Source organism: Nelumbo lutea, chromosome 7, assembly GCF_056320005.1.
Source record: "Nelumbo lutea isolate HS-2025 chromosome 7, American lotus-T2T, whole genome shotgun sequence".
Lineage (NCBI taxonomy): Eukaryota > Viridiplantae > Streptophyta > Magnoliopsida > Proteales > Nelumbonaceae > Nelumbo > Nelumbo lutea.
This window is the reverse complement of record NC_142690.1, coordinates 59376191-59390049: the sequence shown is the minus strand read 5'-3', so window position 1 is coordinate 59390049 and position 13859 is coordinate 59376191. Positions and strand designations below refer to the sequence as shown.

At 37.4% G+C, this 13859-nt stretch overlaps 1 pseudogene; it reads left to right on the top strand.

Annotated features, from left to right (window-relative positions):
* The first annotated feature begins 2704 nt into the window (after positions 1–2704).
* LOC148846589 (UDP-glycosyltransferase 71K2 pseudogene) lies at positions 2705–4111 on the top strand (annotated as a pseudogene).
* Positions 4112–13859: the final 9748 nt, after the last annotated feature.

The window sequence follows — 13859 nt, the reverse complement described above, 5'->3', positions numbered from 1 at the left end:
AATAAAGAATTTTCCCTTTTAATTAATACAATGAATGCATAATACTAGATAATATATACAAATGTTTTCTAAAAAAATTATTTTATTTTTAATATTTTTTTATGTTTTTATCCTTTTAAAATTTTATTATTTAATTATGACATAATGGTGTGACACCTGAATAGAAAAGTGATTTCATTTCTATGTTGAGTTATAACTTTTTTTTTTATTTCATTTCCATTATTAATAAAAGTACTTTTAATTTACTATACTCATTTTTATTAAATATAATGAATATATAATATTAGACATGTATACAAATTTTCACAAAATCTTTGTATTTTCAGTAATTTTTATATTTTTTTATGACATCATGGGTTGACCCATATGATTGAACTACTTACTATCTATTTGAAAGGAACAATGGCTTCATTTTCATATTGGTTTTGAACTCATTGGTTTTGTAATGTTACAATTAATGAGTACATATAATTAGGTAGAATTTATTAACAAAAAACAAAATACCTCAAACATAGAATTTAATGAGAGAATGGGAATTGACATCTTAAGTGTACGACTTAGAGAGGAAATTGAATGAAATGAAAAGTGAAAATTCAAATTATGTTTTTTCTCTCGTAGCCAATTAGGTAGCAAATTTAAATGTTTGGGCATTTTATCCAAGAAAAAATCTACAAAACTCATTTATTTAATATATTATAAATATAATATTTAATAATAAAGAATGAAAATTAATACCTTAAATACCTTGTTCTTCATCTAGAACCCTGTTCATCTTTTTGTTGCTAATAGAGATCAAAAAGTTACCTCTTTATACTAGAATCGCTACAAACAACAAGGAAAAAAAAGAGAATTGAAGCAATTAAATGCCGAATGCTCTACAGCCAATTTCGATTAATTCTTTGGGTGATGATAGCCAACGGTAGTATAGATGGTCTGCACCAATGTGAGAAGAAGAGTGATAATGATGAGATTCACAATCCTGTCCCATTTGGTGCGTTTCACATAACTACGAATCTCAAGACTGGTCGTTTACTACCTCCGGCAGGCGTAAATGCACCAAGGTATTGTGCAAACTTTCCACACTTGCAGTATCGACATCAATGATCCCATGTATAGTAAGGACCTTGGCATCTTCATGACTACGAACCAGCAGCTCACTCATGAACTTCAAATATGAACAAAACTCACCACCGCTTCTGTCTTGATACAGCTCCCCTTTGAAATCAATCAAGCTCTCAAGCAGCATCTTTGTATTGGGTCCAGTGGAGGTGAACGGAGGCAGAGATGAGCATCAAATTTCAACCATTTTGTCTTGAATTTTATCCCTCTAATCCCCATCCCCTTTTTGTTTCTGAAGCTAATTCCAGCTTCTCGCAACTCCGTCGTGCTGCGGAAGGTGGATCACACACTGTCATCTTCTTTGACATCCACCACCACTCAAGTCAGGCCCAGTGAGAGTAAGTCAAAGAGCATGGAGAAGGGTTGGCGCTTCTTAAGAAATGATGTGGTTGCTCTTCTTCCATGGAGATCAAGCATGGGCTTCATCAGACTGTCATACAACACCATCCTCGCCAAGTCATGGGGTCCCTTCCATTTTCCCCTACTCAACACCGCTTGAAAGAAGCTTTGCTCCATCAGCTTCTGGAGGATCAAGAGGGGGAAATTGATTACTGATGGAAAACATGGACGAGACCCAGTTATTGAACATTTCCTTATCCCAATCTTCGCCCAGATTTCTATCCTCAGGGTTAACCAACGATGCTAAACCACCCAAGGAGCACAAGCCCACTCGCAATATGAAGCAGCCTTGCTTCACCTTTATATCCACAAACTTTCCTCCCTTGGGGACTACATTGAATTTGTCATCAGTAACATATATCTTTCTGGCTTCGTCCTCTAGAGCTGCAACTTCTTCTTTGTATTTTCTCTTAGTAGTTCTGTACAATATGTTGCCACTATAGTTCTAAATGCGGAGATGCTAACGAATCGGTAAATCTTCTAAACAAGTTAACAGTCGAGAGGGCTTTTTAAGGGAGAGAGTAATTTTGTCCTATAACATGTAAATATAATGTGTATTTCATATGGTGGATACAATACACCTCGTGTATTAGTGCCCCTATGTGATATTTCTTTCAAAATGCTGCCAAGGATGAAAAATTACCCTTATGGCCTAAAAACCCTAGAATCTAGACCTCCTTCCTACTTCTATACTAATTTTATTATTAATATAGATATAGATAGAACGTGCTATATCTCAAACAAGTAGAAGAATTAGGGAGAAATAGGGATCAGCGCAGATCAGAATTTATTAAGCCCAAAATACAGGGGGAATGCATCCTGACCGTGAATTGATGCCAAATTTATAGACAGGATTTGGTTTATAGGGGAGAGGGCTACAAAAGTTGTAGGGGACCGGAATTCAGAATTCTGCATCGTGTGTTTCCCTACTTTTCCCAAAAAAAAAATTAAGTATCATACATGATAGGCTGATTTAAGTGTTGTGGCCTGCGCATAAATCAATGTAAGCATTGACCTTACCTTAATTAATTAGCAGGATCATGCCAACCAGTATGAGAGTATATAATTGACTGAAATCAAATTGGTAATTAATTAAGCGTAAATTACGAGCTTTAACTAGTTAATTAATTAACTGGAATGTAGCTTTAAATACTCTCCAGAGGAGAAGAATGAAGAACAGGAGGCAATGGAGAAAGAAGAGTTGGTTTTCGTCCCCTCACCGGGAGCCGGTCACCTGGTATCAACCATTGAGCTTGCAAAGCGCCTCATTGATCGACATGATCGCCTTTCAATCACTGTTCTCTGTATAAAGCCACCCTCTATCTTGAATGCCGGATACATTGATTCACTAGCTTCTTCCGCCCCTTGGATTCGCTGGATCGAGCTCCTCTCGGTAGACCCTCCTTCACCGGAGACTTGCAAGCTACCGTTCAGCTTTATCTCTCGCTTCATTGAAGGCCACAGACCCCACGTAAAACAAGCTGTCACCCAACTCATGGCTTCTCAGCGCCAGTCTCGAATCGCTGGGTTGGTCCTCGATCTCTTCTGCTCTCCCTTGATCGACGTAGCGGCAGAACTCGGCATTCCGTCCTACATGTTCTTCACCTCACAGCAGCCATGCTCGGTCTCATGCTCCACTTCCCAACCCTCAATAGTCAGACGACCACCGATTTAAAGGACTCAGTTGAGTTGATAATACCGAGTTATGTCAACCCGGTATCCCCCCGATTCTTGCCTGTGTCTCTATGGATCAGGAAAGAGGACGCCTACATTCGGTGGCTCTATCACTGTCGTCCTTTCAGAGAAGCCAAGGGCATCATCGTAAATTCAATTTCCGAGCTTGAATCTCACGCTATTAACTCATTCTCAGATGGTCGAACCCCTCCGGTTTATCCGGTTGGACCATTGATCGACTTGGAGTCTCGGATCCACTCGCCGTCCAACCGCATCCGAGGAGATAAGATCGTGAAATGGCTGAAAGAGATAGCGGTTGGGCTCGAGAGGAGCGGTGTTCGGTTCTTGTGGTCCTTGCGTCAACCTTCCGAGGTTATGATGGGCCCACCCCGTGACTACACCAACGTTGAGCTTGGGGAGATCTTGCCCAATGGGATCCTGGATCGGACGGAGGGGAGACGCTTGATATGTGGGTGGATCCCACAAGTGGAAGTGCTGGGCCACCCAGCGATCGGAGGGTTCATATCTCACTGCGGGTGGAACTCGATATTGGAGAGCCTCTGGTTCGACGTACCGGTGGCCACGTGGCCCCTCTATGCTGAGCAGCATTTAAACGCGTTTGAGATGGTGAGGGACTTGGGATTGGCCCTGGAGATCAGACTGGATTACAGGAATGGTGATGATTTGGTGAGTGCGGAGGAGGTGGAACGAAGTATTAGATCTTTGATGGACGGTGATAGCGAGGTGAGGAGAAGGGTGTGGGACATGAGGGAGAAGAGAAGAGCAACAGTTGTGGACGGTGGATCTTCATTTTCTTCCTTGGGTTTTCTGATTGATGATCTGATGGCAAAGAATTGACCCATCTTGCATTAATTTCTGCTGCTGCCCTTTAATTTTCACTTTTTGTTTTAATATTTTTTTCCTACAACAATTACTACTCTTCTTCTCTTGTGTTGTTACTCGTTTAGGATAGAAGACAAGTGAGAGAGTGCTCCAAATCTCTCAATATAGACTTTTTTTTTTTTTTCATGGAAACTCGGGTTTGTCCTTCTAATCAGTGGAATTATTACTAAGTTGTTGGAAACAATTTTTTACCCTATTAATGTAATATGTTGGAATGATAGATTAATTATTACTAAGTTGTTGGAAACAATTTTTTACCCTATTAATGTAATATGTTGGAATGATAGATTAGTGCATACAATGGGCTGCATTAGAAAAAATTGTTTAGGACACTCTGGGCCCATGGTGTATTTTGGGCAATTTTAATGCTCTAAGAAGCAGTGATGAGAAGAGAGGAGGAAGGAAAATATACATGGAAATTAAATAATATTATGGGAAAATTGATCAGGTCCTAGCAAACAAGGATTGGAAATTGGTGTACCTGAACCAAAGTTCTGCAGTCTCTATGGGGATCCACTTGGTTCTTCATGCTATCAATAACCAATTTAGAATCTTCTTCAATTGTGATGGGCTTCCCATTGAAGTTGAGGGCAAGATTATGGACTTCCCAAGCAGCCCATGCTTCGTATATCCAGTTTCATATGCTTTGAAGTCTAAAATCTGGCCCAAGTTATTTTTGGCCACACAAGCAATAGAGCATCGGTTGTTTCAGAAGGAAGCATCAAAATAAAATTAATTTTGATTTTGTTCACTTTTAGATTTATCCACTTGATTGGGATACACTGCTTATTAGATTCATTCTTTGGATCATTATCAAGACCCGCAGCATCCTCAATGGATCCTTTGTATTTCTACTATTGCTCTCCAAATAAATCCACCAATTGAGAACCGAATTGTTGTTCTCCGGAGGAGGAATGAATCAGTATAGAATCTCCTGTTATGAGCCAAATTGTTCTAGCAAAATGGCACTTTATGAAGATATGAGCATCATCCACCTCTTCTCTACAATAATTAGAATTGTCGTCAATATCAAATCCTCTATTCTGAAGGGTCATTTTGGACGGAAGTTTGTTGTTTAGTAAAAGATATAAGAAGATTTTAAATTTTAGAGCAATTTTCAATTTCTACACATTATCGATTTCCTTTGATGCCCTAGTAGGGTTTTCATGCATCAGACAAGTCACATTATAGGCAAATTTGGTAGAGAAACTACATTCGAGTTAGGCCTCCATATGAGTTTATCCTCATAATCCCAAGAGAGAAAAAACATGGTTTTTATTTTCTTCCATGCACTCCAAGGCACTAAATTTTTAATTAAGTCCTCCCTCCAAGTTCTGCTATCTTGGTTGATGACTTCGAGAACCAAATTAATCGATTCTGCATTATCAACCAATTTGATTAATGGTTCCGCATCTGACCACCTATCAGTCCATATTTTTGTGTTATTACTGTTGCCAATAATTCAACCTAAACCTCTCTTAATCTATTCTCAAGAAGTTAGGATGCCCTTCCAGGCCTATGAATGATTCTTTTTTTGTTTAGTGTCCCAAAATTTTTCTCTCTTCAAATACTTATTTTTAACAACTTGAACCCATAAATTATCTTTTTCATTCAGTAATTTCCAACCTAACTTCACTATACAAGCTTCGTTCATCCATCCCAAGTTCTTTAGGCCAAACCCCCCGACCCCCAATGTTTTGAGGTGCACACCGTATACCAATTGACAAGGTGGAGGGGTTTCTCTCTTTATTGTTGGTCCATAAGAAATTTCTTCGCTTTTCTTAGGTCTTGAATGACCCTTTTTACGACTTTGGAAGATTTCATAATATATTGAGGAATCATAATACTTGAACCCTCAATGAGCATAATTTTTCCTGCCAAGGAGAGGCAATGAGAGAGATTTTCTTTTCCATCCACCTATCTTATTATCCATTTTCTCACTTAGAATTTTAAAGGTGCCCTTGTTATATTTGTTCTTAAAAACTAAACACTTAAATAATTCTCATTTTTTGTCTATAGAAGAATCCTTAGAATTTTAGCCATGAATTTCTTTAATCTTAGATAAATATTTTTTTGAAAAAATTACGGATGACTTTGCAAAGTTTAGAGCCTAACCTGAGGCTTTTGCAAATCTGGTCAAAACATTTTTAACAGTGAGGCAAGCTTAAATATCCACTTTTGCAAAGATGATACAATTGTATGCAAACTACATAATTGTAATGGTCGGACCTTGTTTACAAATTCAATAGCCAATATGATAAAGGTTTAAAGAGAGGGTCTCAATGCATAGGACAAAAATGTATGAAGACAATGGGTACCTTGCCAGATCCCCCTAGAAGGGGTGATTTCTCTTGGAGGAACACCATGACCCAATTTATCCAAGTACCATGAAATCTAAACTTTCCAAGGACCTTCTCAATGAAATCCCAATCAAGTCTATCATAAACTTTACATGCCATAATTCCCTCTTTACCCTTCCTATTCTTTATAGTGTGCACAATCTCATGGGCAATAAGCACGTTATCTGTGATTTGTCTTGTCGGAATTAATGCACTCCAAAAAGGGGAGACAATATCATTCAGAAATGGCTTAATTGGATTGATCAAAATTTTTTAGATAATTTTATAGATAACATTGCACAACTAATGGGTCTATAATTGTTTGCTATTTGAGGATTGGGGTTTTTTGGAATAAGTGTATTAAAAGTTTTATTAATAATCTTGTTCATCTTACCATAATGGAAGAAGGCTTTCACCACACTACATATGGAATTTCCAATAATGGCCCAATATTTTTTTTTTAAATAAAGCATTAAGGCCATTCGGCCTCGGAGCCTTGAGGTCCTTCATAGAAAATAATGTGCCTTTTATTTCTTCATTTGTCACTTCCCTAATAATGTTAAAGTTTTGATCATTGGACATGTACGGGTTAATTGCCTCAATAAACTCCCCAATGTTTTATAAAGTTTCAACTTTAAATCTATTCTTAAAATTTTCACTAAGAAATTCCCCAATGCTCTTTTGATCGCAAATCCATTCTCCATCATTTTTTTTATCCTCGTAATCTTGTTATTGCTCTTCCATGTAGTGGTTGTAGTATTGAAAAAGTTGTTATTTTTATCTCCCAATTTAATCAAATTAAGTCTTGGTTTTTGGGCCCAATGTATTTCCTCTTTCGCTAGAATTGAGTTGAGATGTCTTTGGAGAGCAGTTTCCAAATTCAATAGAGAATTATTATGTTGATCATTCTATAACTTCATTCAGACTTCTCCTACTTGCTTCATAATCTTTTCTTTTAGGTGGAATATATTACCAATTTTTTGTTTATTCCAGTCTTTTAAAATTTTGACTACAATATTTTTTGGACCGCGTTTGGCAAGTCTTTCCGTGCGGGCTTCGGGCTGTTTAGAAACTCGAAAGCCTGAATTCTGAGTTTTTCCTGTTTAGCAATAGAAAGATCTATTCGGAAAAACTCCAATCCATAAAAGACGCCAACAGCCCAAATTTGGGCTTTTTCAGGAAGCTTCAAATGAAATTTTTATAATCTTTTAGCCCCCCATCTTTTTCGAACATGTGGTACGATGCACACGCTTGAGAGAAAATGAGTTATCTTTTCACAAAAAAAAACTATTTGAATGTGTAAGTGAGACCTATCAATAGTATGTGGGGCACACCTTGGAAAATGTATGTGAGGCCCGCATTAGGTATTATGTGGGACTCACATACGTCCACACATGGACCCCATATACATGGCCACACATGGACCCCACATGCATGTCCACCAGTGGTATGTTGGGCCCACCTTGAAAAATGTATGTGGGCCCCACATACATATCCACACACGGACCCCACATGCATGTTCACCAATGATAAGTGGGCCGACCTTTTAAAATGTATGTGGGCCCTACATACATGTCCACATATGAATCCCACATGCATGTCTCCAATGGTATGTGGGGCCCACCTTAAAAAATGTATGTGGGCCCCAAATACATGTCAACCAATGATATGTGAGGTCCACCTTAGAAAATGTATGTGGGTCCCATGTGTTAAATGAAAGGTTCGTTGACCCATGTACAAGACATTCATATAAACAACACATTTTCATCACATTATCAAATGGTCTTCTAATTTTTATGGTCTTTCATGAGATCTATAAAAAACATTTCAACCAAACAGTCTTTCGTCTTCCAAGATCTATTTGCAAAAGCTTACCCTATCTTTTAACTATTAGATCTTGTACCAGATCTTCGGGAAATCAAAAGACTTGCCAAATGGGCACTTAATAAATTGAGTGGCTTTTAATCCATCAGAAAGAATGCTCCAAGCATTTTGAATAACATCCTCAACACTTGAGTCAAGGCACCACATAACCTCAAATTTAAAAGGCTTGGAGCCTAAATTCAGCTTTTCATCCATTTGGAGCAAGAGAAGAGAGTGATCTAAATCAAGAAATGGAAGGTTTACAAAGAAAGCCTCCAGGTGGTTCATCCTCTACAAATTATTTGCAAAAACCCGATCAAGCCTCTCTTTGACATTGCGGTTTCTCCAAGTAAATTAGATTCATTCCATTTTCATCTCAATTAAGTTGCATGTATTGATAAATTCATTAAAATCCTTTGTTTTACTATAAGATATAGGCCTACCACACCACTTATTGGTCAACATTATCAAAAATTTCCTTGAGCCAAGACCAAACAACTTTTTTCTCTATATGGTTTGGAGGGGCATAGACAAATGTGCATAGCCATGATTAGTTTAGCAATAGATCCTCAACTAATGCATGAATAATTCTATCATTTGAGAAGATGACATTCAGGTTACACTAGTTTTCGTTCCACAAGACCCATAATCCCCCAGAGAATCCAACTAATTCAACAAAAACATAATCATCAAAAGGAAGAGATCTTAATATTTTCTTTGCATTCTCTGGACCTACTCTAGTTTCCACTAAAAAACATAAACCAACATTATGAGATTTAGAGAGAGAAAAAACTTGACATCTTAGGCTTGGTCTACCCACCCCTCTAACATTCCATATTAGTATCTTAATTGTTATTCTTTAGCCATCGGGTCCATATTCTCCTTTTCCAAGTCAAAATTGAGACGATCAATTTACAGTTGACTAACTATAAAACAGAAGACAAACATTGAGGAACTACTAACTAGCACCTGAAGTGATTAGTTAGCCCAAATTATGCCACAGCATGAGCTACCACATTTGCTTCCCCAAGAAACTTACAAAATTTAAAAGTTTTTCTAGCTAACAAAGCTTTAATGTCTTTCCAAAAGATTACCAACTAAAGTAGAATAGTCCAATTCAAAGATTACTGAATTTAGATCATTGTCAATCACAAAAAATATTGCTTTCAAAAGAGCTTTTGTTTCAAACACAAGGGGAAAATATGCAACAATCGGACCAAAACCAGATCCCCAAACATATCCATCTGCATCTCAAACCACAAAACCAAAAGAAGCCCTCTACATGTTGCAAAAACCTCTACCAGTGTTTATCTTCATCCATCCTCGACATGGAGGGATCAAAAAAGATTGGGGCACCTTCTTCTCAACTTTTGAATAGTTTCCCAATTTCTAAAGCTAGAATTGAGATTTTTCCACTATTGACATACGAATAGAAAATAAAATAGTATAGGGATTTACTTCAATATTTTCAAAGTAATAGCAACGTTTGCAATTTGGGCCAAGTTATTTTTCTCAAGAAATGTAATGTTGCTTTTGAACCACTCCTCAAAGCCACTGAGGTTTCTTGCCAATTCTAGGTTTACTTCCAAACCAAATCCAAGCCCCACATCTGGATTTATCACATAGTAATAGGATGTGCAGAATGGATTTTGGCTTTTTTTTTTTTTTACATCTACCACAGATTTTGGAGGATACAATGTTTCTCTTGAACAAGTTTTCTCTAATTGGCATTGCATTCAAAATACATTTCCAAAGAAAGAGTTTTATTTTTGGCTCTATAGGCATACCTCATATTTGTTTCCAAACAATTATGTCCATAGCATATGAGGGGGGATATGTTGGTCCCCTCTCTGAATTTGAAGGGCTATGAAATAGGCTAACTTGGTAGTAAATTTGCCATTCTTGCTCCCACCCAAATTAGTTTATCCTCCATCAAAAAGTTAGAGAGGTGGATTTTCATAATTTTTTATCTATAGGTCAGATGAAAATATTTAAGATTTTCCTTCTATTCCAACATCTATCTTCCTGGTCAATGAAATCCTCAACCATAAGGTTCTGATCCCCTTAGTCATGGGTCCCATTGGCCTAAAACTTTCAAGTCCGGGAATCCAAGGGTCCTCCCAAACTCTCACCCTATTCCCTTTGCTGGATTTCCACATAATACCTCTTTCAAAGATATTTGTTCCTTTTGAAACACTTATCCAGCCCCATGAGGATCTACTTCTCAAATTTTCCTACAAAAAATGGGTATCTAGGAAGTATTTTGCCTTTAGAAGCTTTTCCCAGAGACCACTTGAATATTTATAGAGTCTCTAAGCTAATTTTTCCAGTAGAGTTAGACTGAAAGAGTGAGGGTCTTTGAAGCCAAAGCCCCCATTTGATTTGTTTTTACAAATTTGGGTCCACTAAGTCCACTTTACATTCTTTTTTTCCTTTCTCCATCTCCCCACCAAAATTTCCTCTAGGATTTTGAGATAGAATTGCAAGGCTCTTTTGGAATTAAAAAGTTTGACATACAATAGATTGGAAGGGCTATAAGGATTGACTTTAGAAGGACCTCCTTTCCAACTGAATTGAGGAAGGATCCTGTCAATCTCTTTGCCTTATTTTCCACACTCCCAGCAAGATAATCAAACACCTAGCTTTTCTTCTTGCCAATTAGTGGGTAAGCTCCTAGATAAATTGAAGGTTTTGCCACCTTTTTAATATGGATACAACAAGAAATCATCTTTTTTTTTAATCTATGACACAATTTTGGACTAAAAATGACTTCAGATTTACTATAGTTCACCTATTGTTCTAAGGCCTTTTCATAAAGGGAAATGGCTTCAAGAAGAATACCTGCTTATCTAAAGTCAACTTTTGAGAACATGTAACCATCATCTATAAAAAATAAATGGGAGATAGTTAGAGCTTGTCTACAAATTTTAATCCTAGTCAATTCATTTGTGGTTACATTTTTATTTAAGACCCCAAAGGGGATAGATTTTCTTTATGGGAGAGCCACTCACAAGGATCTGGTAGGTCACTGAAGTGACACATGTCCTTATCCACTAGATCCATTTTTCACCAAAATCCAACAATTTCATACTGTTTTCCAAGAAAACCCATTCAACCCTGTCATAGGCTTTACTCATGTCAATATTGATAGCCATGAGACCTCCCTTGGCTTTAGAGGTTTTCATGTGGTGCATTACCTCATGAGCTTTAAGAATGTTATCACTTATCAGAGGTAGTTCTACCCAGAATGAAAGTAATTTGCTTTTTAAAAATTAATCCATTTAGGAGAGGTTTTAGCCTATTGGCCAAATCTTTGCTATTATATTGTAATTTGTATTGCATAAGATTATTGGCCTAAAACGAGAGACCTCTTCAAGGTTCTTTACTTTAGGAATAAGAGTTATATAAATATTGTTTAAGTCATTGTTTAGAACTCCATCCTTGAAGAACTTTTAGATTTCTTGGATCACATCATCCTTAACCACATCTCAATATTTTTGAAAAATAAGTTTGGTAATCCATTTGGACCTCAGTTTTTCTAGAGGCCATCTGAAAAGGAGTCTCTTTTATTTTCTCTTCAAAAATATCTTTCTGGAGCTCCTCATTTTGGATCTCACTAATAGTATGGGTCATGCCATCCAAAGCTAAGTCAATATCTGTTAGAGTGGAAGAAGAGTAGAAGTTTTGGAAATAATTCACAAAAGTATTCTTTATCTACTCTTGCCCCTCTACCGAAGTACCCTCCTCATCTTTAATTTTAATCACTCTATTTTCTGTCGTCTTCCTAATAGTGGCATTGTGAAAGAATCTTGTATGTCTATCCCCATAATTTAACCAGTTAATCATTGATTTATGAACCTAGAGCATCTCTTCTCTTTTTAACTAGTTGTCCAAAACTCCAAATCTGCGTCATGGTTTTTAAAACCGACCCGGTGGTCGAACCGGTCGAGGGTCCGGTTATCAGGTTGAACGGACTGACTGTTCGAACCAAAGGCCCGGCCTGTTATGACAGAAAAACAAAAAAATAATAAAAAACGATCAAAACCATTCAAAAGGTTCGAACTATTAATCACCCGGTTCAACGGTTCGATGACCAAAATCAACGGTTTTGGGGGAAAATCTAGTTTTGGGGGAAAAGGGATCTAACTGGTTCCCAGTTTTTCCAGTTTGACCATCCAATCCAATCCAATTTTGAAAACCATGCTCTGCATTTCTTAACCATTGAGGGTGTTTGATCAATTTCATTCAGATTCAGCCAGGCCATCCTTAACCTTGATCTGGCTCCACCGCATCCCCTCTTGCCACTACCACTAGAGGATTTTCTTCCTGTAGATTTCTTATCCACCTTAAATGAGCAATCAACATACAACTCCACTAACCTTCTTAACTTCCTGCTCCACGTCATCAAGTGAAGGGCACTCTACCTCCTCAAACTCCGGAGCCTCTCTCGCCTACTCCACTTTTCTTGCCTCCTCATTTTCTTTTTCAAAACTTTATAGCTCTTCTCTCGCTGCAGGCTCTATCTCCACCTAGTAAAGAGACTCCTAACAACCTTATGGCTTTCCGTAAGTAAACTGTGTATAAAATAAATGGACCTAACTTGGATAATTAACGGATCATCTTGCCATACTTATTGGGTTAATAATGGGTTGAAAACATTGAGAAACAGTAAAGTAGATAATATTTTGGATATAATTGATATGGATCAATTTACATGATAAAAAGGGTTGGATTTGTTTTGGACTGTATTGAACTGGATTGAATATGGATCCAATCAAATACACATCTATGAATTTTTAATTCATAAAAATGTAAATATGTTGCTAATTAAAACAACCTACAACCATTTTTAGTTGTTCCTTTTTTATTTGAAAACAAAATATGATAACAGGCATGATGAGGCCCATTTACATGACCCACTCATGAGCCACAATGTGTCTGAAGTCTGAACAGAGCACTCAAGAAGCTTGTTAATGACTCGGACCAACCCGGCCGTCGACCTCACCAACTGGACTTACTTGAACGTCCCAATGTACCTAGATCTCAATAAGGACAATCACCAAAAAGCTTGGATTAGGCTTAGCAACTATCTCTCAACAAATACAGTGTTTCCTCTATAAGTAGATAAGCCACCCCAGAAAAGCTATGCACACTATAGCACTTACTAACTTATGCATATCCTCTGCACGGTATGACGACTCTTTGCACAGGAGAAAAAATGGGCCCCTATGTGCACATATGGGAGTGAGCCCACAAGTGATATGTGTGGGGGTTCCTATGAATTTCTAGATTGATCACTAAGCCAAGCTGCACAATTGTGCCTGCAATAGATTCCGAGTGATCACATTCACATCAGGGCCCATTAATTCGTTTTAAAGTAAATGGAAGCAAACCCAACAATCCCACATTCATTTTTTGGTAATGTGAGTCCCATGATATCACTCTCCTACTTGGGTATATAAATAAATGGATTTCTTAAGTAGAGAGTAATAATTGCAAATTTTTCACTCAAAAATGGCATTCAAAATGAACTTACCCGAGAAATTCTTGGGTAAGTATTAG